Here is a 25,596-nt window from a genome sequence, read left to right as displayed (position 1 = left end):
CACTAACAACGTTCCATATGCCTAGTTCGCCTACGCAATAATTTTCTATGTGCGTAAAGGGTAGCGAACAATGACGCACAGCTTTCGGTGTCAATGCCACCGGTAATATTTATCATTTAGGACTGTCGCCAGCACAAGCATCTGGATACCACGAAAAGCCAACAAACAAAGACGCCAACAAAAACATAGGGGAAATTACTTGCGCTCACTAACTGAACTAAAGAAATGATAAATTATTGGCAATGAAAGTGGATGAAAGAAACAAGTTGCGGCAGGTGGGGAACGATCCCACGTCTTTGCATTACGCGTCCTATGATCTAACCAATTGCGCCGCGGTAGCTCAATTGCTTAGAGCATCGCGCGCTTAATGCGACGACTTCGGATGGTTCCCCACCTGCGCCAAGTTGGTTTTTCATCCACTTTCACTGCCATTTATTTATTATTTCTTTCATTCAGTTATTAAGCACAAGTAGAAGAAGAAGAAGAAGATGGAGGGAGCGGATGCACATCACGTCGGCTCCGCATTCCACGAATGTTCTTGTGGCGCAAACCGCAAAAAAACCCCCCGCTATTGCACGCCAACGGACTGAGCTCGTTCCCAGGAACAAGGGAACACCGAATGCCAGGTGGGATTCCCATTTTTCAAGCCTCTACGACAATATTTTGGCCCGACCTCATGGCGGGGGAGCCGCGAAGCCACGCGCCCGAGCCGGGTTCCTCGAGAATTGCCGATCATTTTCTCAACGATGGAAGTCCCCGTAGAGAGGCGCAGCATATCCTAGGAAGAAATGGATACAAGCAACGGAAGGAAGGAGGTCAGACACAGAAGATCAGACCGGCGAACCTCCCAACGTCGCGAGAGCACCTTGTCGCCAACGCGGCTCGACAAGCGCAACAATAACCCATGGAAAGGCAAGCTAGAGCGCACACGCCAGGCAAGCAGAATGCCACATTTGCCAAGAGGGGATTACAAGATTGTGATCAGACCACGTGGAGGACTCAAAATATCCCAGCACGGTATAGTTCACCTCACAGCTGCGGTACAAGATGCGGCAGGCATTCCTCGAGACGAAAGGTAGGAGGGCATTGTCTGCCCCAACAATTATCAAAATATCCTTATCGTCAGTACATCGGATTAAGAGCGTGCAAACAAATATCAGGAAGTAGCACGTATCAAGATTCAAGACACTTTTTACGAGACCAATGCTTACGAGACAGCGCCTGACATGACGGCCAAAGGAGTCATCAGAGGACTTCCACTCGACGAGGGACCAAGAGACATCACAGCAGCGGCGGTTACGAGTAAAAACCCAGCGGTGATAGCAGCAGAGGCTCTCAGTAATACCACCACAGTGATCGTGCTCTTTGAAGAACGCAAAGTGCCCACGTACGTCCGATACAGGGCAGCGCTACTCCCTTGCTCCCTGTACAGCAAAGAAGTGGATTTCTGTCACCAATGCAACATACTTGGACACAGAGGAGATGTATATCCCAACCCTGACAACAAGATTTGTGCGGGATGTGGAACACCAAACCCAGATAAACAGCACAGGTGCCAACCTAAATGTCAGTCATGCAGCGAGGACTATCCGACCGCAGACAAGACGTGCAAAGCCAAATTCAAAAAGCCCTTCATGGTTAAACAGATACAAAGGCACAGACTGCAACGAGAACGACAAGAAGAACATGAAGACGCTATCTCAAGAGAAGACAGGGCAGAGCCTCGCGGAACGCCTGGCCTCCCAAACGCCAGGGAACGACGCTCCGGATCGAGAACAAGGTCTCTATCCACCACCAGATCCTTATCCCGGTCCGGCTCCAGGACACCGGGGACACGATCCAGATCCAGGTCCAGAACTACGCCACCCTCTTCAGCAAACCAGACAAACACGGTGAGCTGGGCAGACGTGGTCGACTGCGAGCGCCCGGAGGCTGGAGAGGAGACTGCAATTAATAACGAGATCAAGCAACTAAATCAAGTGAACGCGCAGTTGAGGATGTTGCTAGCACGTATGAGCGATAAAATTAAAATCTGAAGAGAAAAAAAACAAATAAATCAGGTAACTCGCGCTCCCCACGCGAGCACGAAAGAGCCATCTGAAATCCCGGACAATAAGATGGACGAAGGGGATGGCCCCCCTCCACTCAAACGCAAGGCCCAAGCCATCAGTGATAAACAAGATAACGCAGTGGTAGATAAAGCATTAGCCGATATTCAAAAGACCTTAGCAGAGATAGAAAGGTCAAATGAAAAACAGGACGAAATGATGAATTAAATGGCTAAGGCAATATCAGCAATTATGAGTAAATTAGACATCCTAGAAGCAAACCAGTCACCAGGTAATGGACTCCCCTTTGTTGCGTCAGAAGCACCGCAATCCTTACCCACTTCACAACCACATAATTATATAAGATGAGCTTCTCTCCAACCTCCCGTCTGCCTCCCATGGTCGCACCTGAAATGAGGCGCGCTAAAAAAAGGGTTCAGGATATGGCAGTGGAATTGTAGAAGCTACGGAAACCAAAAGTCAGTTGGTCAGCAGTATTTAAAAGACAAGGATACACCGGACGTCATAATTCTGCAGGAAACACACGGGATTGCAAAGCTAGGAGGATACAGATCTTTTGGCTATGCCGAAGGGGACACCAGGACATTAACCACACTGGTAAAAAGAAACATAACTTGCGTGCAGCACAACACAGGCATAACGCACATTGACAATATTCTGTTGGAACTCATCCCACAAAAGAAGACAGCGCGTAGCATATTTATTCTGAACATTTATAGCAACCCCATGCTACATAAGCACAAATTCAAGAACCTATTCCAGAGAACACTCAGACTTGCTGGACAAAATCCGGTAGTTATAGGAGACTTTAATTACTCAATCACCACGTGTTGATATTTATATACCAGAGCAAAAGGAAGGGAATGACTCGCAAGAATTAGGCCTCACGCTCGTCACAGGCCCCACCACTCCAACCAGAGTAGGCATGGCGCTAAACAGGGACACAACCCCAGACCTAACCTTTGCCAATATTGAAAAGGTGAGGTGGCTCAACACACAGGAAGATTTGGGTAGTGACCACCGCATATTGGAGTTACACGTCAGAGAAGGGCCGAATAGACCTAGGGAACGACAGATCAAAAAAGTAGACTGGGAACTGTTTCGTAGAACGCGAGAGACGACACAGCAACGATCAATCGCTGACATAGAACAATGGACTAAAGAGCTCAGTGATGACGTCAAAGTTGCCAAAAAATAGCACCACCTGAATCTAACTTCGATAAATGCGACAGCAGAATTCTCCACATGTGGGAAGCTAAGCAGTCGCTTCAGAAAAGACTTAGCGGTCAGAAGCATAACAGAAAGTTAAGAAAGCGCATAGCGCTCCTCAACAAAAGAATAGAAGAACATGCTAAGCAATTGACTTAACAACAATGGGACGCGATATGTAATCCCATGGACGGACAATTAAGCACCGGCAAAACCTGCCACATGCTCAGGTTCCTGCTTGACCATGACAATAACAAGGAAAACCGCATGCAAGCCATTAATATGTTAATACACGCATATGAGGGCACAGAAGAGGAGTTTCTCAATGAATTACAGCAGAAATACTTAACACAGGCACCCCCTTGCAACTATCCTAGCTACAACGGGAATACAAACGCAAAATTAGATGAGGAACTGACGGAGGCAGAAATCCGCGCAGCCCTACAAAAGCTAAACACCAAATCCGCCCCAGGCCAGGACGGTATAAACAACAAGACTCTCAGGAATCTCGATGATCAATCTATAGCCAAACTAACAGAATACATAAACGAGTGTTGGGTAAAGGGAGAAGTGGCAGCTCAATGGAAGAAAGCGACGATAACGCTGATTCCAAAAGCTGGTAAAAAGCTTGAGATCGACAACCTCAGACCAAACTCCCTAACATCTTGCGTCGGAAAATAATGAAACGTGTAATTTTAAAGAGGGTAGATAACTTCTTAGAGGATAATAACATATACCCAAATACAATGATAGGATTTCGCAAAAATCTTTCGACACAAGATGCGATGCTCCAACTTAAGCATCAGATAATCGATTATAAAACGCGCCCTACAAGGGCCATCTTGGGTCTTGACCTTAAATAAGCTTTCGATAATGCCAACCACGCAACCATATTGGAAAACATCGAACGAATAGGACTATAGCAACGGACGTATAACTACATCAAGAGCTTCCTATCAGATAGGGAAGCAGTCATCTCCGTCAGAGGGCTCAAGTCGCCCGAGATCGACACAGGGGGGCCGGCACGCCGCAAGGCGCTGTTGTCTAGAAGGGTGCTAAAAGGGTTTGGTTTGAAGTATCACACCAATCCAATTAAGCCACTCAACTACTCAACAACGGTCGTGCATAGATTTAGCTTTCGCCAAGATTCTGTCCAAGTGTGTAACCGAACCAATCAGTGTATGTCAGCAATCGGAAAGCTGGCGTCACTAGCATTGCCAAATGATGAATATAATGCGTGTTCCTTGGCATAAACCTGTGTGACGTTCTACAGCTTCGCTGGTCATCCACCTTCACAGAGTGGAACGGCTCCTCAGTTTTTTTTAACTAAACTAAGACAATTTACAAGATGAGGCAGGAATGTGTTACATGAATGTTGAGCGCAATCGGATATAGGTGTGCAACTTTCTAGTTACGAAGGCCTTCCACCTAATGCTTTCTCTGACGATGTTGCACGACTCTGTACACAACTCCTACCCCAACGCTTCCCCGCCGCAATATGGGCATTTGGGGCGCCACATGGAAAATGGCCGTTATGGGAGTGGCCCAAACATCACCTTTTTTTTCTCATTTTTCCTTTTGTTCGTGAGGGTTTCGACAGGAATACAGGACACAGGATCCTTTCACAAGTGTATAACTCCTGAAGGAACAACTCAATCTCCACTGATCTTTTTTATTATTATTATTTCTTCGGCCCTCAGCTCCCGCTAAGCTCGCGCTCCACTCGTGGCATTGCCTGACCTCGTCTTCTTTATAGCTTTATGGACCTATCGCGTCGATGTCGCTAGCGCTACAAAGTCTTTGACGTTGGCGCAGCGTTCTCTCGCTAAAGCTTCTATGGTGGCTTCTCGCAAAACAACACTAAAAAAATGCAAGTGACGCCCTATAACTTATCGATCATAAATGTAAAAGTGGCAAGTTTCACGTGATCAGAGCCCATCGCAAAGGTTGCTTTTAGGAGGCGAGTAATATTCGTGGAAGTGCTCTGATGAGTTCTGAGAAGTTCGTGAACCTGTAAACGTCAGTGAGCGTATAAGTAGCCTGAAAGGGCGCGAGCTTTTGTGAACAAAGACAGGTGAAACGGTCGCAATCACTCACGCGTTCCATGTCGGACTGGTAAACGTTTTGCAAGGAAACTTGAAGGCTACAGGGTTGCAGCTCTGACAGCGTTCTAATGCGTCAGCATAACTTGGGTGCATCCCACAGTTGCTGGGGGCTATATATCGATGTATGTATGTATGTATGTATGTATGTATGTATGTATGTATGTATGTATGTATGTATGTATGTATGTATGTATGTATGTATGTATGTATGTATGTATGTATGTATGTATGTATGTATGTATGTATGCATGCATGCATGCGTGTGTGTATGTGTGTGTGTATGTATGTATGTATGTATGTATGTATGTATGTATGTATGTATGTATGTATGTATGTATGTATGTATGTACGTATGTATGTAAGCATGTATGTATGTACGAAAAGAAAAAGAAATCCGGCAGAGCCCACACCCTGTGGGAATCGACGTTGTGCTGGGAGCCTACCAAGTTAAGGAAACAACCATGAGAACACCATGACGTAGGTGGCTGTTTCGTTATCTACATGGAGCGAATGTCATGACATTCGTGTCATGACCCATCATTTATGTTCGTTATACACTCTTGCCATACTATGCCAGTTTTGGTAAGTTAACGAAACGACCACGAGAGCACCAAGACGTATGCGGCTGGATGAATCTGTCAAAGTGGCGAATGCTCGCCACGAAATGCTTCCCATTTGAAATTTACGGTTTTACCCCAAGGCGACGCATTGAAAGCGATAGCATGGTTTGGCGTTGCACAGAAGGCGCCTGAGAGAGACTGGTGTGATGAGCGCGCCGGTAGCGTTGCAGGTGTCTCGCCCCGGCGACGCACGAGATGGGATTAGCGGAAAACACGCAGACGCTGGTCGGCGCCATCGGCGCTCTGAGAGTTCCAGTTCGGCTTTGCATAAGCTTGAAGGTCAGACTTACGCAACCATGTAACGTAACGTAATGTAACTAAACCATTCACGAACCATTCTACTCTGTCTAGGTGGATGACCAGCCAGGACCATTGTGAGCCACCTGGGTGTCACGAAGACTAGGGCTCTCGTAACAAGCTTTAGGGGCTCAGGATGAAAGGGTTAGACATTCTATAATGGATGCTGGGTATATGTACCCCGGTAATTTATCTAGCGGGCTAGTTCGTATGATGGGCGTGATAATCTGGACTGCCTCCCATACCACCAAAAGATGAGTCATTTCTCTGTCATCACATGCCACCACATTCTCGTGGTGTTCTCGAGGGTACTGTGCGTGTGGATAAGAAGTTAACGTCCATGGTAGAGAGTATGAATACTGACGTTCCAGATGCTGCTCTTGCCTATACAATACCTTTGCATGTGCGCAAAGTACAGCGAACAATGACGCACAACTTTAAGTGTCAATGTCACTATTCTTATAATTTAGGACTGTCGCTAGCACAAGCATCTGGATACCACGAAGCCACAAATAATGCTAACATGAATGATTGACCAAAATGCGCATAAATTCTAACCTTTAGGAATAAGCAGGCGTCTAATAAGCAGACAAGAGCGCACGATGTGCGTCAGAGTTTGCGTCGTAGCAGAAGATGCGTCGTTTCATACATTCCATGAGCTAGTTTTTCGAAGCTGCCTTCTATTTTAAACACAGTAAGCCGCCGTTGCATTGATCTAACTTGCGATGTATTTTTATTGCGGCTACAAATTTCGAGTTTAATAAAATCCGAGGACACCTAAGCACTTTTTTTATGCGCTGTGAATGCGAAACCAATAATGCCCAATTGAACGCCGCTGAGCGGTCCACCGTTTAATGAACTCGTCGGGACAAAACGAGCGCGCAGAGACGCTCGTCCAATGCCTCCTAGATAGGACAAGGCCGGTTCGCTTTGATCCGGGACGTCATGCTACCTTACCCGACTGTCATATAGGATCTAATAGAGATGATCCCGAGTAAGCCGCAGTGATTTTGATGTCACCGCTTTCGTTACGCCTTGCTTTGCAATGGAAATTTCGCTCCAAGAAGCACGATGTCACAAAACTTAGCCCACAGTCCTGCTATCTTGGAGGCGCTAGTTTTGCTGAGGGGGGAAAGCACTCGCCTTATAAGCGTGGGGACCTATGTTCGAAACTTACTACTGCCAACGCCTTTCCCTTCGAATTTATTCTGTTTTATACATCAATTTCTTTATAGTGATTACCGAGGCGAAGCTAGAATGCAGGCGAGAGCTTGCACGGAGAAGGAAAGCATAGATAACGCAGGCTTCCGAAAGTGAAAACGAGAGTGACGTGGGCGTCGCAGCGATGCCCTCTTGCATCGCTGCGACGCCTCTTGCCCTCTTCCCTCTTGCCCTCTGGAGCGAGAGGGAACACCAAAAGGGGCGCTGGAGCGTCAGGAGTTGCTTTCGCAACTCCTGACGCGCCAGCGCCCCAATTAATAGGTGTTCCCTCTAACCCGCTGTGCTCCTTCGAGACGCACACGTGACGTGGTGTCGTAGCCAATGGGAATTTATTCGCTGTTTCGCTACTACACATGCCGGCCTTTTCGCTCAATGGGTCATTCGATGTTTTCGCATCAAAATCTAGCGCGGAAATGATTACCCGCTTCGCAAAGAACAACGGTGACTCTGGCTTCCACCCTCTAACCAGGGGCTTTCAATATGACCTACAATTTTAAATATCATGAATCTCATTATAGAAAAACAATTTGCAAATCGCTCTTTGCGCTGTACATGTGCGCTTCCGATGCTATGTCTTCATGTTTCGGGTTGTAGCGGCTCTGAATTCGCGTCTTATTAAGGCGAAAATCTTACATGCCCCATGAAGCGGAAAATCCGGTAAGTGTCAGCCCTTAACATCCGATAGCACAAAAACCCATGTGACCATGTGATGATGTCACGTTCCCGGCGCTGGTCCTGCTGCGCCTAGCACTGCTACATGGTGAACAGAAACGGCGTCGGACGGACGCCGTGGCCCCACACCCAGATAAATTTATTTTGCCCAGTTCGAAAATTGAGTTGACCCGTGTTCAAAACCAACCGGGCCCCCTTCAAGAACTGACTTGGCCCACCCCCAAAATTTGGGTGGCCCACCCACAAAATTGACTTTACCTTCGAGCGCATCATCAAGTGAAAAGTACCGCGTGGAAGAATCAGAATGCTCTCGCATTATGACTCTTGTTACGCCTGGTCTTGTTGGTATGCTCTTGTTATTCTGACGTTATGCCTGCAGGTGACCTCATCACCTGCAGGCATAGCGAGAGTCAGATGTCGAAGTGGTAATGATAATGATGGAACGACAGTGAGGGTATCCTCACGACGGTGTGACAACGCACGCATGACCACGACGCACTGAGGAAGATGGCATGACGACGGCATGAGGAGAATGGGACAACGATGAGTGTATAATGACAATGGCGTGACAATAAGTGTAGCACGAAACCTGTATGGTGATGATGGTGTGACGACCACGGAATGAGAAGAATGATCACGACCCCGAACACATCCCTAATGGGCCAAGCTGTTAGACAACCTGGACCACTGAGTCGGAGTTGAAGGCGTTACGATAACAGTAGGAGAGTCAGATAACGAAGCTGAAATGACGACGATTGAAAGACCACGACGGCGTCACTTTGACGATGTGACAACGAATGTATGAAGACTGCATGTGACGGTGGCTTGACAACGACGGCACGACGAGTGTCAGACAATAAAGCTAGAATGACGGCGATGCACCGGCCATGACAGCATCACGACCCCGAGCCCGTGCCTAGATATTAGACAACTTGGGCCACTGGGTTGGAACGGAAGGCGTGGCAACGGCTGCATGACGAGAGTACGATCACGAAGCTGGAATAACGACAGTGGAACGACCACGACTTCATCACGACCACGAGCGGATGTCTAGTGACCCAAGCAGGTACAAAATCTCGGCCACTTGGACAACTTGGGTCGCTGGGTTGGAACAGAAAGGGTGGCAACGGCTGCATGACGAGAGTAGGATCACGAAGCTAGAATGATACAGTGGAACGACCACGACGGCATCACGACCAGGAGCGGATGTCTAGTGACCCAAGCAGGTACAAAACCTCGGCCACTTGGACAACTTGGGCCGCTGGGTTGGAACAGAAAGGGTGGCAACGGCTGCATGACGAGAGTAGGATCGCGAAGCTGGAATGACGACAGTGCAACGACCACGACGGCATCACGACCAGGAGCGGATGTCTAGCGACCCAAGCAGGTACAAAACCTCGGCCACTTGGACAACTTGGGTCGCTGGGTTGGAACAGAAAGGGTGGCCACGGCTGCATGATAAGAGTAGGATCGCGAAGCTGGAATGACGACAGTGCGACGACCACGACGGCATCACGACCAGAAGCGGGTGTCTAGTGACCCAAGCAGGTACACAACCTCGGCCACTTGGACAACTTGGGCCGCTGGGTTGGAACAGAAAGGGTGGCAACGGCTGCATGACGAGAGTAGGATCACGAAGCTGGAATGATACAGTGGAACGACCACGACGGCATCACGACCAGGAGCGGATGTCTAGTGACCCAAGCAGGTACAAATCCTCGGCCACTTGGACAACTTGGGCCACTGGGTTGGAACAGAAAGGGTGGCAACGGCTGCATGACGAGAGTAGGATCACGAAGCTGGAATGACGACAGTGGAACGACCACGACGGCATCACGACCAGGAGCGGATGTCTAGCGACCCAAGCAGGTACAAAACCTCGGCCACTTGGACAACTTGGGTCGCTGGGTTGGAACAGAAAGGGTGGCAACGGCTGCATGACGAGAGTAGGATCACGAAGCTGGAATGATACAGTGGAACGACCACGACGGCATCACGACCAGGAGCGGATGTCTAGTGACCCAAGCAGGTACAAAACCTCGGCCACTTCGACAACTTGGGCCGCTGGGTTGGAACAGAAAGGGTGGCAACGGCTGCATGACGAGAGTAGGATCACGAAGCTGGAATAACGACAGTGGAACGACCACGACGGCATCACGACCAGGAACGGATGTCTAGTGACCCAAGCAGATACAAAACCTCGGCCACTTGGACAACTTGGGCCGCTGGGTTGGAACAGAAAGGGTGGCCACGGCTGCATGACAAGAGTAGGATCACGAAGCTGGAATGACGACAGTGCGACGACCACGACGGCATCACGACCAGAAGCGGGTGTCTAGTGACCCAAGCAGGTACACAACCTCGGCCACTTGGACAACTTGGGTCGCTGGGTTGGAACAGAAAGGGTGGCAACGGCTGCATGACGAGAGTAGGATCACGAAGCTGGAATGACGACAGTGGAACGACCACGACGGCATCACGACCAGGAACGGGTGTCTAGTGACCCAAGCAGATATAAAACCTCGGCCACTTGGACAACTTGGGCCGCTGGGTTGGAACAGAAAGGGTGGCAACGGCTGCATGACGAGAGTAGGATCACGAAGCTGGAATAACGACAGTGGAACGACCACGACGGCATCACGACCAGGAACGGATGTCTAGTGACCCAAGCAGATACAAAACCTCGGCCACTTGGACAACTTGGGCCGCTGGGTTGGAACAGAAAGGGTGGCCACGGCTGCATGACAAGAGTAGGATCACGAAGCTGGAATGACGACAGTGCGACGACCACGACGGCATCACGACCAGAAGCGGGTGTCTAGTGACCCAAGCAGGTACACAACCTCGGCCACTTGGACAACTTGGGTCGCTGGGTTGGAACAGAAAGGGTGGCAACGGCTGCATGACGAGAGTAGGATCGCGAAGCTGGAATGACGACAGTGGAACGACCACGACGGCATCACGACCAGGAACGGGTGTCTAGTGACCCAAGCAGGTACACAACCTCGGCCACTTGGACAACTTGGGCCGCTGGGTTGGAACAGAAAGGGTGGCAACGGCTGCATGACGAGAGTAGGATCACGAAGCTGGAATGACGACAGTGGAACGACCACGACGGCATCACGACCAGGAACGGATGTCTAGTTACCCAAGCAGATACAAAACCTCGGCCACTTGGACAACTTGGGCCGCTGGGTTGGAACAGAAAGGGTGGCAACGGCTGCATGACGAGAGTAGGATCGCGAAGCTGGAATGACGACAGTGCAACGACCACGACGGCATCACGACCAGGAGCGGATGTCTAGCGACCCAAGCAGGTACAAAACCTCGGCCACTTGGACAACTTGGGTCGCTGGGTTGGAACAGAAAGGGTGGCCACGGCTGCATGATAAGAGTAGGATCACGAAGCTGGAATGACGACAGTGCGACGACCACGACGGCATCACGACCAGAAGCGGGTGTCTAGTGACCCAAGCAGGTACACAACCTCGACCACTTGGACAACTTGGGTCGCTGGGTTGGAACAGAAAGGGTGGCAACGGCTGCATGACGAGAGTAGGATCACGAAGCTGGAATGACGACAGTGGAACGACCACGACGGCATCACGACCAGGAACGGATGTCTAGTGACCCAAGCAGATACAAAACCTCGGCCACTTGGACAACTTGGGCCGCTGGGTTGGAACAGAAAGGGTGGCAACGGCTGCATGATGAGAGTAGGATCGCGAAGCTGGAATGACGACAGTGCAACGACCACGACGGCATCACGACCAGGAGCGGATGTCTAGTGACCCAAGCAGGTACAAAACCTCGGCCACTTGGACAACTTGGGTCGCTGGGTTGGAACAGAAAGGGTGGCAACGGCTGCATGACGAGAGTAGGATCACGAAGCTGGAATGACGACAGTGGAACGACCACGACGGCATCACGACCAGGAGCGGATGTCTAGTGACCCAAGCAGGTACACAACCTCGGCCACTTGGACAACATGGGTCGCTGGGTTGGAACGGAAAGGGTGGCAACGGCTGCATGACGAGAGTAGGATCACGAAGCTGGAATGACGACAGTGCGACGACCACGACGGCATCACGACCAGAAGCGGATGTCTAGTGACCCAAGCAGGTACACAACCTCGGCCACTTGGACAACTTGGGCCGCTGGCTTGGAACAGAAAGGGTGGCAACGGCTGCATGACGAGAGTAGTATCACGAAGCTGGAATGACGACAGTGGAACGACCTCGACGGCATCACGACCAGGAGCGGATGTCTAGTGACCCAAGCAGGTACAAAACCTCGGCCACTTGGACAACTTGGGCTGCTGGGTTGGAAAAGAAAGGGTGGCAACGGCTGCATGATGAGAGTAGGATCACGAAGCTGGAATGACGACAGTGCGACGACCACGACGGCATCACGACCAGAAGCGGATGTCTAGTGACTGTTTGAACCGCACCGATGGCACCGGCTGTTGGAATCTCAGCGCTGCCACCAGCTGTTGGATCCTCAGTGCTGACACCCGTTGTTGCAACCGGACCGTTGGCGCCCGTTGTTGCAAATGGGTCGCAAGCCCCAAGGGTAGCGTTGGCCTGGCGGCCTGGGGCACACTGGAAGCATCCGAAGGTCCCAGCAAAGCATGAGGCGACTGCTAACAGAACAACTTGTTTATTTTAGCATCGCAAAGAGCGGGCGGTCAGGTCGACCGAAGTAGAGAGATGGGAGAGCACGTTACTCAACAGAAGAAATCGGAGCCTCTCTCTTGGCGTCCGGGAGCAGCTGCTTTTATACTCTTGGCGTCGCGGGCAAGAAGGAAGGTCACGAGATGACACCACGTGACAGCAAGGCACGGACGGACTGAGAGACATGTAGAGACAAGGAGGTGACGCATCAGCCGGGCCGGCGCCGGTCAGACCTCCTCGCTTCACACTGGGGGAGCTCCTCTCCCCGGCTGCCGCGCTTTGACAAGCGTGGGCACACACACACACACGCACACACGAAGACACGTGGCACTGAACATGCCGGGACGCGCTCGGCGGGGATGCGTCGCGGCCGCTCCGAACGGGCCAAAATGTCCGCCGCTTTGAACGAAGCCCCGGCGTCCGTTGAATCCGCGCCGGCTACACCGCGCGTCACAGGCGAAACGTAACATGACCCAAGCAGGTACACAACCTCGGCCACTTGGACAACTTGGGCGGCTGGGTTGGAACAGAAAGGGTGGCAACGGCTGCATGACGAGAGTAGGATCACGAAGCTGTAATGACGACAGTGGAACGACCACGACGGCATCACGACCAGGAGCGGATGTCTAGTGACCCAAGCAGGTACAAAACCTCGGCCAATTGGACAACTTGGGCCGCTGGGTTGGAACAGAAAGGGTGGCAACGGCTGCATGACGACAGTAGGATCACGAAGATGGAATGACGACAGTGCAACGACCACGACGGCATCACGACCAGGAGTGGATGTCTAGTGACCCAAGCAGGTACACAACTTCGGCCACTTGGACAACATGGGTCGCTGGGTTGGAACTGAAAGGGTGGCAACGGTTGCATGACGAGAGTAGGATCACGAGACAGTGGAACGACCACGACTCCATCACGACCAGGAGCGGATGTCTAGTGACCCAAGCAGGTACACAACCTCGGCCACTTGGACAACTCGGGCCACTGTCTGCCGGGGCAACCCAGGCACGCAGGCTCGGAACGGCTAAAGAAGGAAAAGAATGATATTCGCAATAAATGAATGTGATCGTAGCCTTATGGTTCGAGCACCTGGCAGCTGGGCTCGACGCAATCGTAAGCCACACATTATTTTCACTTTATTCAAGCAAGGTGAGACAGAAACCTACCGGCCGCAAAATGCAAAGAATGAGGCAAGAATGCTTCCCATTAACAAACGAAATCATTAATAAAGTAATTGTCATCTGGTCGAAAATGCTGCGAGCATACAAGCATCGTGGTCGTTATCAACTTGGCCATCCGCAGTTTCTCGGCCCGTGCAACATCTTGCTCTTTGCCTCGCTGGCATTTGGGAAACTATGGGATCATACCTCACGAGTCTTCCACCTTGTGGATGCGCCAGACGGCGCGCAGCAAGGACCTCGATAATTTTTTTCTACAGCGCTGCTCGCACGATGTGGGAACGCGACCGATCTCGCAGCTCGGAATTCGCTCGCACGGAACGCTGATTGGGTACGTATACTTGGCGGGGGAGCGGCAGTCTTGCGGCGTCCGCTACCTCAAAATCGCGAAAAGGCTACCATTTCTTCTTTTTTGGATACAAAGCCTGCGTCACGATTCCAGCCATTTATAAGCTTCCAACACGGATGTCCTTTATCTGTTCCTGCAGGTTAATTCTGTTAACATTTTTTTACTGATGTGATATAAGGATATGTTGACGCACAATTAAAGGCACCGGCTACTCCTTACCTCTTGAATGGATCTAACCTACAACGTACAGGGTTCAAGATAACATATCAAGCAACCTTCTAATACAAGCACCAACATTTCAAGCAACGTTTTCACAGTAACATTATGACGTAAAAAATACGTAGTACGTAGGGTACACATGTTAAATAGTTCTACAGCACTGTAGAAGAAAGTCTCAAAAATACAAATGATACTGTCACCTAACAGTACAGTCTCTAGTCAGTGAATGGTGCATACATTGTGTAAATGCATTATCACATATAGTCAGAACAGAACAGTCAAGATAACATAAACCACAAACACATACATATATACAGCCGCATTGAAATAAAAGGAACGCTAAAATCGTTAATAACGGCCAACAATGCCGCTGTCTTCGAGAAAAGTTTGCAATGCTTTTCAACCACCTTTCTGAAAGGCCGTTTTTGACCAAAGACCCAAAATTTTCTTTAAACTGAAGGGTCTACAGTCCAATGTCATTAGAGTTGATTTAAGTCGGCGTCATGATATGTCTTGATGGTGTGCAATCGAGAAGGAGGTGATGTATATCTTCATCTACAAATCCACAATCACATTCGGGGCTTTGCTCAAGGCCAATTCTATGTAAGAAATATATTTTGTCGGAAGTGCCTGCCTTAGTCGATGAATAAGGGTTTCCATATTTATGTCTTATTACGATGAAAACTTGAATTCTATAAACGGATCGATACGGCACAAATCTGAGTTCTTAGAATTCTGGTCAAACCACGTATTTCTACACATATTGAAATACATAGCGCCTATAATGAAGCGTAATTCATTCTTTAATATTGAGAGTGGAACCACGTCACATTTTAGCTGTGCTTGTCGTGCTGCTTCATCGGCTGCTGTATTGCCAGAAATAATGCAATGTCCTCGTACCCACTAGAATGCTATTTCAAACTTCCAACTTGAATTACTTTTGGCGTTACTACGGGCGAAACGTGGACTTCCACGTTGTCTCTCGCCATCGCATTCCGTGTTTCATAAGCTCGGAGAAATCCCACTGTTCTTGCCACGCCGACGGCGTCAAAGAAGACAGCTGCAAAGAGCCACTAAACGATGCACTACTGCTGTGCGCAGCGCTCTATGACGGAATAATTTTTTTTTCATTCATCTCTGCCGCGCGTATATAAGGAGCAATTTCATGGGGGTAGTCAGTACGTACTTCTGAAGCAGCGTGAGTCTCTGCATCTAAGCATGCACATAAAATCAACGAACACTCTGTGTCTTTTTGTAGTCGCCAGCATGGTTGGTTGTGTTTTGTAAGTACGCTTTTTCGCTCGTGCCTTTTCAGACATATGTCTGCGTCTTTTCTGGCATATCAGTTACAGCAGAATTTCTTAGTGCCAGATTATAGCCACCGACCCGTGGCAAGTTGGGTTGACTTGGAACAACAGCATCGGATAGGACATGTGCGAAGTCTTTCGTGCCCGCCTTGTGGGTACAACGGCGAATCACCTACGCACTTGCTTTTAACATGTCCGACATTCCGCATGTTCTAACAGCAAGGTCATTACCAACGTCGCTTATTTGTCTATTATCTTCAAAATGTCGAACGTCCAGTCGATATGAGGCTGGCAAAGCCGACCTACAATTATACTCGCGATGGCACTCTGTCCTCATCTGTGGCCTTCATATTTTAAGGACTGTGTGTGATGTGCCGTGGTGTGCCTTTCTCTTCTTGTGCTGTGTGTCGCTCCACTTCAAGTGTGTTGGTGTGGTGCCCCTTCCGAGAGGCGTTTGCTAGCCTGTGCCTGCTACCCAACATATGGTGTTTGTTAGCTCTCATAAAATAATAACATACTGCCTTCATATGGCTAGATTACGATATGTCATATGCGTTGTTTACTAAGTGCTCTTTCACCACTTCGGTATGGAAACTGAGATGAAGAACTGCCATGATCGCGTTTACCGTGAGTTGGCTCTTGTCAGCCAGAGGGATGCCTTTTTGTGAAAATGGTCTCAAGATTGCCTGTAACATTGAGACCTTGAGACTTCAAGCTAATTGTTCTCAAAAGTTACGTTTGCGGCACAAAGACTTTGGAGCATACGAAGCGTCCGTCTCGAATGTGACACATTCGTGCCACAGCGGCACCACAATGGCATAATATCTAACGTGCTATGCCTCAGTTAGGGATGAGAAAGTCTTGTGACCAAGGAGGGCCTGCTACGTGGCGGCAGATATGCACAGGCGTTGCGGAAGCCGGCCGGAGGTGATGAGAATTTTTCCAAGGCTTAGATAAATATAGAAAGTGGCACCCCGCCAGTGCCGTGGAGGACCACCAGGTCACACGGAAAAGCGCTCCAGGCCGCATGCTTTATGGCTCTTCATTTAGTCAACGAACACCCGAGCTTGACAATGCGTCTTGTAGTTATATCAAAGGAGGGAGTGAGACACAACCTGTTCGCATTTACCATAATGTGTGATAACAATAAGCAGCACTGCATTGTGTTACTAAGTGCTACAATCCATGGTACCGATACGACAGACTTAGCTCGTTATTTAAAAGACTTTCGTCAAGCTAAATAAGTTAGGCTACAAATAGATATGGTACTCATGAAGACAAAGCACACGTCGCGGAATAAGAAGAGCCAGTGATATATATATATATATATATATATATATATATATATATATATATATATATATATATATATATATATATATATATATATATAGTGATAAAATCGCACAAAGCAGTCTTTATAGTTGGCAAATGCTATTCATAACAGCTTGCATTCATTTTCGACATAAATTAGTTCTTGGTGTGCATCCTAAATTTTTCGTTTTGTTTATAGACTTCGTCTATACATTCAAACCAAAACACCTGTGACATTAAGAAGCCGTGGGAAGGGCGGAGATTCAAATGTATTATAAGAAATTTTCGTGTGCCTTGCAGTTCAAAATGATTTAGGATGCATTTTTCTGGGGCAAATGTGACGGCTAAGCGCTCAAGTAGTGCAGCACATTCCGTACAGGTTAAGATTTCACTGTAGCTTAGAGGTGTCTTATAATATTGTGAAGCACGATGGGAGACCGATTCCTTTAAAATGAACAAGAAAGCAAACCAAAAGCCGTGCAGCCATTTCTGCTAAAGTCAGGTGACATAGTGGTCAGGGAGATGAGATAACCTCATAGCATAATCGTTGCATAGCAGGAGTGGCCCTCTGCCACCTAACAATATATCATGCACACATGGTGGGAAAGACGACACAAATTGTTCGATTTATTCGGAAGTGTCGGTCATATGATCTAACAGGTGTCGCCGTCTGTCGTGATGAAAATGACACGCAAAATATTGGGGGAAAAGGCCCATCTAAATTATTGTTCTTGCTCTTGACAGGTGCGTGAGCGGAATGTCGTACAGTTTCTCGTTGTCCTTGAGTCCTACATATATAAAAACATTAGTGATATATGTGTGTTTTAATGTGCTGGTAACATGACGCTTGTTTCCTCACAGTGGAGGTGTCCTCGAATGGGGAAAGAACGCAAACCACTCCTCATGCTTCAGAACAGTGAGTAAACCTTGATATTCGAACACGCTGAAGTTGATGCTCTATTTAAACAGCCAATTTTAAATCCTATGGAGTTATAGTTACAGAATATTTCTGGGATTTTTCTCTTAGCGCACTTTTCCCCCAAAGCCTTGCTTTGTTGGAATGCACAGGTGGTGCAAATAATATCATCATCTGCATTGTTCCACAGCATTCTCATCAAGCTCTTCTATTTTGAAGTACAATTGATTCTGCCCGTTTTATGTAGAACCTTACTATGAAGGACAAGCACTGTGCAACTTCCCCTAAGTGAAGCACAAGTTGGATACGACTCACATGTCTTTGGAAAACATGATTTTAGGGCGCTAAAAGGACACAAGCAAAGGAGAAACACACACAGGCGCACAGAGCACCGTCACACAGGGCATTCCGAAAACTTAAATTAATTGGATGGCGTGCCATTTAGCGCGCATTGCAATGCCTGCGCATGTGAGTCATACTTTAAGCGCGTTGCCATACTGGCTAGAAGCGGTAATAGAACGGCTCGTGAACAACTGAAAGCACGCTACATCAAAGAGAAATGTACCTCACGCAGCTCTTGGGCCTCTCAAGTTGTAATAGCGAAGAAAAAAGTCACAGTTGGGCCCGAGAGGCGAAGCATCAGTTGCGATAGAGAATTAGTGGACAGCTATAGTCTTGGATTCTCTCAAGCCGCCTTGGTGCGTGAGGCTTAGGCTTGACGGCCGACTGCATTTTGCTCGTCTTGTACGGCGGCGCTTCAGTGGTACTAGGACAAGCAGAAACATGACAACATGACTTAGAATAACAAACAACGTTTAATGCTCCAGGGGTTCATGTGGAAGCAGGCTAGTTCCGACCGCGACGTTTGCTGGGGTCTATCGTGAGGCGAACAAAAACAGGGCACGACAAATGATAAGAACTAGATGTTTGCCTGAGATCCTTCTTTCGTCGTGGCTCGCAGTCTTTCCGCTCCGGCGTTCGCCGGTCACGCAGATTTCGGCGCCCCCTGCCATGTTCTTTTCACGGTCCAATGGGCGCGCGACTACGCGGCTACGTGACCGTTACGTTTGCAACCGTTTTGCAAGAGGGTTGCGCAACTGCGTGAAAAGTCGCCTGGCTCCCCGGACGGGAAGATCGGAAGAAGGCGTCTGCTCTCCTGACTTCCATAGCTCGCGTAGGCGCGCGGGAAAATATGAACTTTCATAATTCCCACAAGCTACACGAAGTAAGTAAACGTAAGGATAGTAGTTTTATCAGCCGTATAAACTTCTAAACATAGTCATGGTAACTGAATTAACAAGCATGGTGCCACGCGCACACAAGCAAACATGAACACGTCTCGCTCGTTGACCGCGGAAACTCGCTGTCAAAACGCTGGAGTGAGCGAGCGCGGCAGCAATAGCCAGCCAATAGACTGTCGTGCTGCCTCTAGCATAAACGCGAACGAAGCCGCGAAAACACAGCGCACTCTGCACCCGTCGCAGATGGGTGGGTACACGCGGCCACCCGGGCCGTCCGGAGAAGAAAACATCCCCCTCCGTGCCCTCCTCCTGGAGCCTTGCGCGCGACGGAAGACGGCGCGCTTCCTCCCTGCTTTCGTCCCTTGCGTGCGGGATATTGACGCATTGACCTGCACATGTGCTTGCAACTGCAGTTTAGACGTTTGATGATTGTTATTAATGGAGAGAAATCGGGTGAGGCTGACGTGATTTCAGTAGAGGTGTGCGAATATTTGAAACTCGAATATTCGAAACACGAACAACGAATCGAATAGTATCCTCTCCGATTCGGTCTTCAAATCAGTCACTGTCCGTAAAGGCGAATATTTTTCGAATATTTCTCTAATATAGCAAAACTTCAACTGCGCCCAACTAAACGTAAATTTGGAGCGAACCTACGGTAAGTTTTAATCCCTACGGGCATAGTATAGACATAAAACACGGAAACTTGCGTAGTGGAGCAGGCTATGCCACTTAGGCAGACATACTTTACAGGCTATACAGATATATGATTCGCACTTTCTGAAGAGACGTGTGCATGCAAAGAAACCACTTGTCTCCTTCTAATGTTCCATTTCTGCTTTTATTAAACAATGCTTCATAGTATACTATGTAATCACAGAAATGTGGGAACTTTAAGAATAGTGTGATGTGAACATCGTTTTATATTTATTGTGATAACGGCTGTTCATTATTCGAAAACTATTCAAAAGGCATTCAATATTCAATTCATTCGCTTCTGGCACTATTCGATTCGTATTCGAATCGGTCTCATAAATCACTATTCGCCCATCCCTAGACGTCAGGAGTACCACAAGGGTCGGTGTTTGGCCCACTGCTCTTCTTGATTTAAGTGAATGACGTTGGTGATAATATTACCTCTTCTGTGTGCATGTTCGCAGGTGACTGCATATTGTACAAGGTATTTAATAATTTATATGGGTGTGTAGGATTGCAAGGTGACGTCGACATGATTACATAGTGGTGCGCAACATGGCATATGAAGCTTAACGTAACAAGAAACAGCGCACATATATTTTTACAACGAACCTGTATATGGCAAGGGTACCATAGAATTTGGGCGTCCGCACACAAAAACTATATGGTCGTCAATGGCTATATACCCCCGTTAGCAAGCAAAAAGCGATGTCTCATGACCCCGTAAGGCAGAGGCTACAAGCACTCAGCAAAGTGAAGCGAACAGTGCTTACATTCTTTCTAATCATCCGTACAGCATATAGAACACCATGTCGAAAACTGTCGTCATCAGTGGCTCATACCCTCGTGAGCAAGGGAAAAATGCAATGGTACCGTAAGGTTCATAGCTACTCACTTTGCGTGGGTTAGTTGCAATGACGCTGCCCCTGTCGTCATTAAAGTCTTAGATTAGGGGACGCAAGGGGCTTTCGTGGGCAAGAACTAGGGGCAACGGTACTGCGCATGCGCAGACACCTACGACTGCGTCTGCCCATTGTTACGAACGGCCTGCAGAGGTACCGACCTCTACAAAATTATCCCAGCCCGCCGCAGCTGCGGGGGTGGGGATCTATAGGAGAAGCGACCTCCGAAGCCTTCCCACCAAGCTGCGGCGACTCGCTTTGTAAGAACGACAATGCGCCGAGTCAACAGCCCATCGGCGCTGGCAGATCTGCTTCGATGACTCGCTTTGTAAAGATGACAATGCGCCGCGTCAGCCGCCCGTCGGCGCCACCATGTCTAGACGCGGTCGGCGGACCAAGTATTCTTAGAGGGTTCGCCATCGCCGTCTCGGTTTTTTTGCAGCGGGGGAACTCCTGGAAGGAGATGTTTTGCGGTGTGGTCTCAGGGGCAACAGAAGAGGTCACAGTCAATAAACAGACGCGACGGTCACTGTCTGCGGGGTCAACTCTGAGATCAAGAGGCACCTGTTCAGGGCAAGACCCGTGTCTGCGAAAACGCTCTCACCTCGGTGTGGTCAGTGAAACCTGTGCGGAAGTGTGTAAACCCTCCGCCTCAAAGGCGGGTCGGCTACGATGACTTTGGACTCTCAGAATTGGTCGAAGGTTGAACGGCCGTTTTTTCCTCCCCTAGGGATCTAGGGAGGACAGAGTTCATAAGCAGCCGTCGTTGGCTCTTCAGTGTGCATTCTCTTTCAGTCATGCTAGACTGGTGAACTGTAACGTTCTCATGTACATACTGTAAATAAACCCCATGTTCCTCGTTCTCGGTTAGAACAAGTCTCTCCCTTCAACAACGTCCTCAGCGTGGATGAGTTGGACGAAGGCATGGGCCATGATGATGATATGTGGTGTTTTATGGCGCAAGGGCCAGGTTTGACCAAAAAGCGCCAGAGGCATGGGCCAGCTACCATCTATTTCATGCCTGACCCCAAACCTTACAGCATGCGCAGTACCGTCGCCCCTAGTTCTCCCGTACGCAAGCCACTTGCGTCCCCTAAACCTAAAACACTCCGTTGTCGGTGATTTCAATGTGGATCTGTCGGGGCCGAAGCGGGAGTGGTTAACGCGTTTCGTGTTGGAGAGTTTTCGCTTGCGATGCCACAACAATCCGGCCCAACCGACCACCCAGCGGCGTACGTGCATCGCTTTAGCATCCTCAAAGAATGTGTTTGCAGTTGCGAGTACGCCAATCAGTGTATATCATAGCGACCACGAAGCCGTTGTTACCATCATTACCATGGGACAATGAGTGATGCAATAAAGTCTTTACCACAAGTTTTTTTTACCACGACGTTTAAAGCTCCGCTGGTCAGCCACCTTCGCAGGGCGGCTAGCCTTGACTTTTTCTTTAAAAAGAATTCAGCCTAATTATAATACTAATGGATGCAACTGCTGACGGTTTCAGAATTTAAATATTTGGCAGAGTATTTTACCACTGATTTATCTTGTACACGTCACATTGATCACATTACAGCCAAAGCATCTCGTGTTATGGGTATTAAGAAAAAAACATAACACAATTTCTAATCAAATGCTCTACTCTGTATTTACAGTGTGCGATCAATACTTGAATGTGCCGGCACGGTTTGGTATCCTCGGACCCAAACGAATGTAGACAAACTGGAAAGAATACAGAATAGGGCTGTGCGGCTTGTATCAGGAAATTACACAAGAAATTTTAGTGTAACCGACGCCAACAAAGAAAATTGGGGGATGTGCTGCAAAAACAACTCACAGAATAAAACTATGTCATTTTTCGTTCAAGAGCAGGTGTTGATCGCATGAAGTATTTACATATGCCTGAATACCTGTCTGTGAGTGTTGATGACGAACTGCAAGAAGCTTTATTTAAAGCTAACATGTTTAGCAAGTCCCTTTTTCCCAGTACAACTCGAATCAGGAATCGGTTACCAAGTGATGTCAAAACAACTTCAGATTACATGTTCGTACAGTCGCTTCATACACTTTGATATACACCCTTTGGTGTGTATATCTGCCACACAACGATAATGGTCATCTGCCTTGCTTGCGTTTCCTTTCTTGAAAACGCCACGCCCGCTACTTTCCTGTCGGGAATGCTATGTCACGCTGATAACGCGCATGCCGTTCGTTACTGAGAAGTACCGGGCTCGCAGCATTAAAGAAAGGAAATGCGGGCAAGACAGATGACGTTTACTGTTGTGTGGCAAGATACGAGCCAAAGGGTGTGACTTTGTTTTAGAGTGTAGTATAGACATGAACTTATGGTATATTATTCTACGTTGCTTGAATTGTTTTTTATGTTTTATTTTATGTAATTCCGCCTCCACTCTAATGCCTTTTGAAGGCGCTGTGCGTACGCCAGTAAATAAATAAATAAATAAATAAATAAATAAATAAATAAATAAATACGTCTAGTTACGTGAAACACGTTGAGCTGTCTCGGGTGATGTATAGTTCCCGTGAAACGGAAGTCTGCGACAGACCTCAGTTAAAACGCTCCTGCAGTAAAAAAGCACAGAAATATTCATACAACTGATAAAGGGCTCACAAAAGTAACAAATAATTGGGTTTATTTCTATAGATCTGACAAAAAAAGTAGCAGTTTCGCCCGAAAGGCGAAGCATCTATTGCGACAGCAGATTAGTAGACAGCCATAATAAGTAAGAATATAGTATTATCAGCCGTACAAACTTGTAAACATTCGCTTACCAACTAAATTAACAAGCATGGTGTGAGCGTGCACAGGCAAACATGAGTACATCACACTCAATGACCGCGGACACTCGCTGTGCAAACACTGGCGTGAGGAAGAGCGGCAGCAGCAGCGAGCGAAGTGACCTTCGTGCTGTCGCTTCAACGAAAACTGAGCGGCGAGAACACAGCGCACGCAATGCTACGAACCGTTGGCCCAGCTAGACTGTGCCCCCAAATCAGATCGTTTTTAAGACAAAGCCCGCGCGACAGCGTGCGGCCTCGCTATACGCAATTGCTGCCGAATACAACGCCCCCCCCCCCCCCCCCTATCTACCATCCACCCAGTTCCTTGCGCGTGACGGAAGACGGCACGCTTCTTCTACGCTTTCCTCCCTTGCCCGCGCGAGATTGAGTCGCAATCGTCGGCTCACCCACGCATGATTTCGCTCAAACATACAGCATACCACACGCGACGACGGTGTTATCGTCCTTCGACTTTAAGCGGAACACCACGGCGTTGGCAAAAATGCACCTGGAGTGTCCATATAATTGCTATCGCAATAAAACATTACTTGCTAGTCCCCACTGGATTTTGCATATATAGCCACAGGTCTTTCAACTACACCAGCAAGTGCGCGCAAGGAACTGCAATACCGTTCCTTCAAATGTGATAAATTTTGATGTGCCAAAACCACGATACGAGGTCCGCCGTAGTGAGAGACACCGGAATAAGTTTGAACACCTGGTGTTCTTTAACGTGCCCTTAAATCTAAGTGCACGAACGTTTTTTTTTTTTGCATTTTGCACCTACAGAAATGCGGCCGCCGCGCCCAGAATCAAACCTGCGACCTCGATCTTATATATATCTATAGCATCACGACATATTAATATCCTATAGTGAGCGACACAATATTATTTCGACTACGCGTTGCAAACATTTTTATGTTTATTTTATAAACTGCGGGCCATCCAGGAACTGCGCAAGCAGCGACCGCACGGAAAGCAAATGACTCATTCATAATTTCCATGGCATACAGGGTCGATTTTTTCGTTAGTCCCAACTTTGGGGGATAGAAGCTTTAGCGTACGTCGTGTTGGGGGCGCCGACCACGTCGGCGTCTATGGGCGGCGGCTTTCTTAGCAAAGTGCCATACACGCTATTTTGGCACAATGCCAGGAACTAAATTTCCAAGGCATTAATACCTCTGCATCAAACATAAGCGCATAGACAGTTTCCATAAATCGTATTTGATATGATAGCCACAAGCTTAATTACAGCGGATGATAAATGACAAGAAAACATAGAAGTTCGTAAAGATTATGGTGTTCTTGCCCAGTACAAATAAATATCTCTTGTTTTCATTTTGCAGTGCCAGCCGAGTAACTGTCCCAATGGATGCACACCTGGATGTACATGTTTCCCAACAAATAAGCTAGGAGGAAACGGATTAAACGGCGTTTGTCTCAATGCAAATTACCCACTACCCGGCGATCTGGTAGAGACTTATAAGACGGGACTCAAATAGTGACATAGCTCAAAGCATTAGCGTGCGTCGTCTTTTGTCAACATGTCTTCGATAATACGTAAAATAAAGAATAACGTTCCAATCAACATCCTCCCTGTCTTTGATCCGTTCAGTTGAGCTCTTTGGATATGCGCCACTGTGAGATCACGGGAGTCAACCAATTATCTGTGCCCTGAATCGGAAATATCAGGCAAAGCATTGGCGATGTTAAGTAGGACAAGTGTAATGCAGAGATTTATTTCGCTCTATTGAATTCCTTTCCTATCGTCCGCTGCTCAAGATCCGCCGATCACGGCGATAACGC

General features: G+C 48.2%; 1 long non-coding RNA gene across 1 annotated transcript; it reads left to right on the top strand.

The window, feature by feature from the left end:
- The first annotated feature begins 520 nt into the window (after nt 1-520).
- On the top strand, nt 521-25,321 carry LOC135898612 (uncharacterized). The gene is made up of 3 exons (XR_010563375.2): nt 521-1,892; nt 18,098-18,152; nt 25,137-25,321. It is a non-coding gene; the product is annotated as an uncharacterized lncRNA (long non-coding RNA).
- The last annotated feature ends 275 nt before the right edge of the window (nt 25,322-25,596 follow it).

This window comes from Dermacentor albipictus, chromosome 8 (assembly GCF_038994185.2).
Source record: "Dermacentor albipictus isolate Rhodes 1998 colony chromosome 8, USDA_Dalb.pri_finalv2, whole genome shotgun sequence".
NCBI classification, from domain to species: Eukaryota; Metazoa; Arthropoda; class Arachnida; order Ixodida; family Ixodidae; genus Dermacentor; species Dermacentor albipictus.
This window is presented reverse-complemented; position numbering and strand designations above follow the sequence as displayed.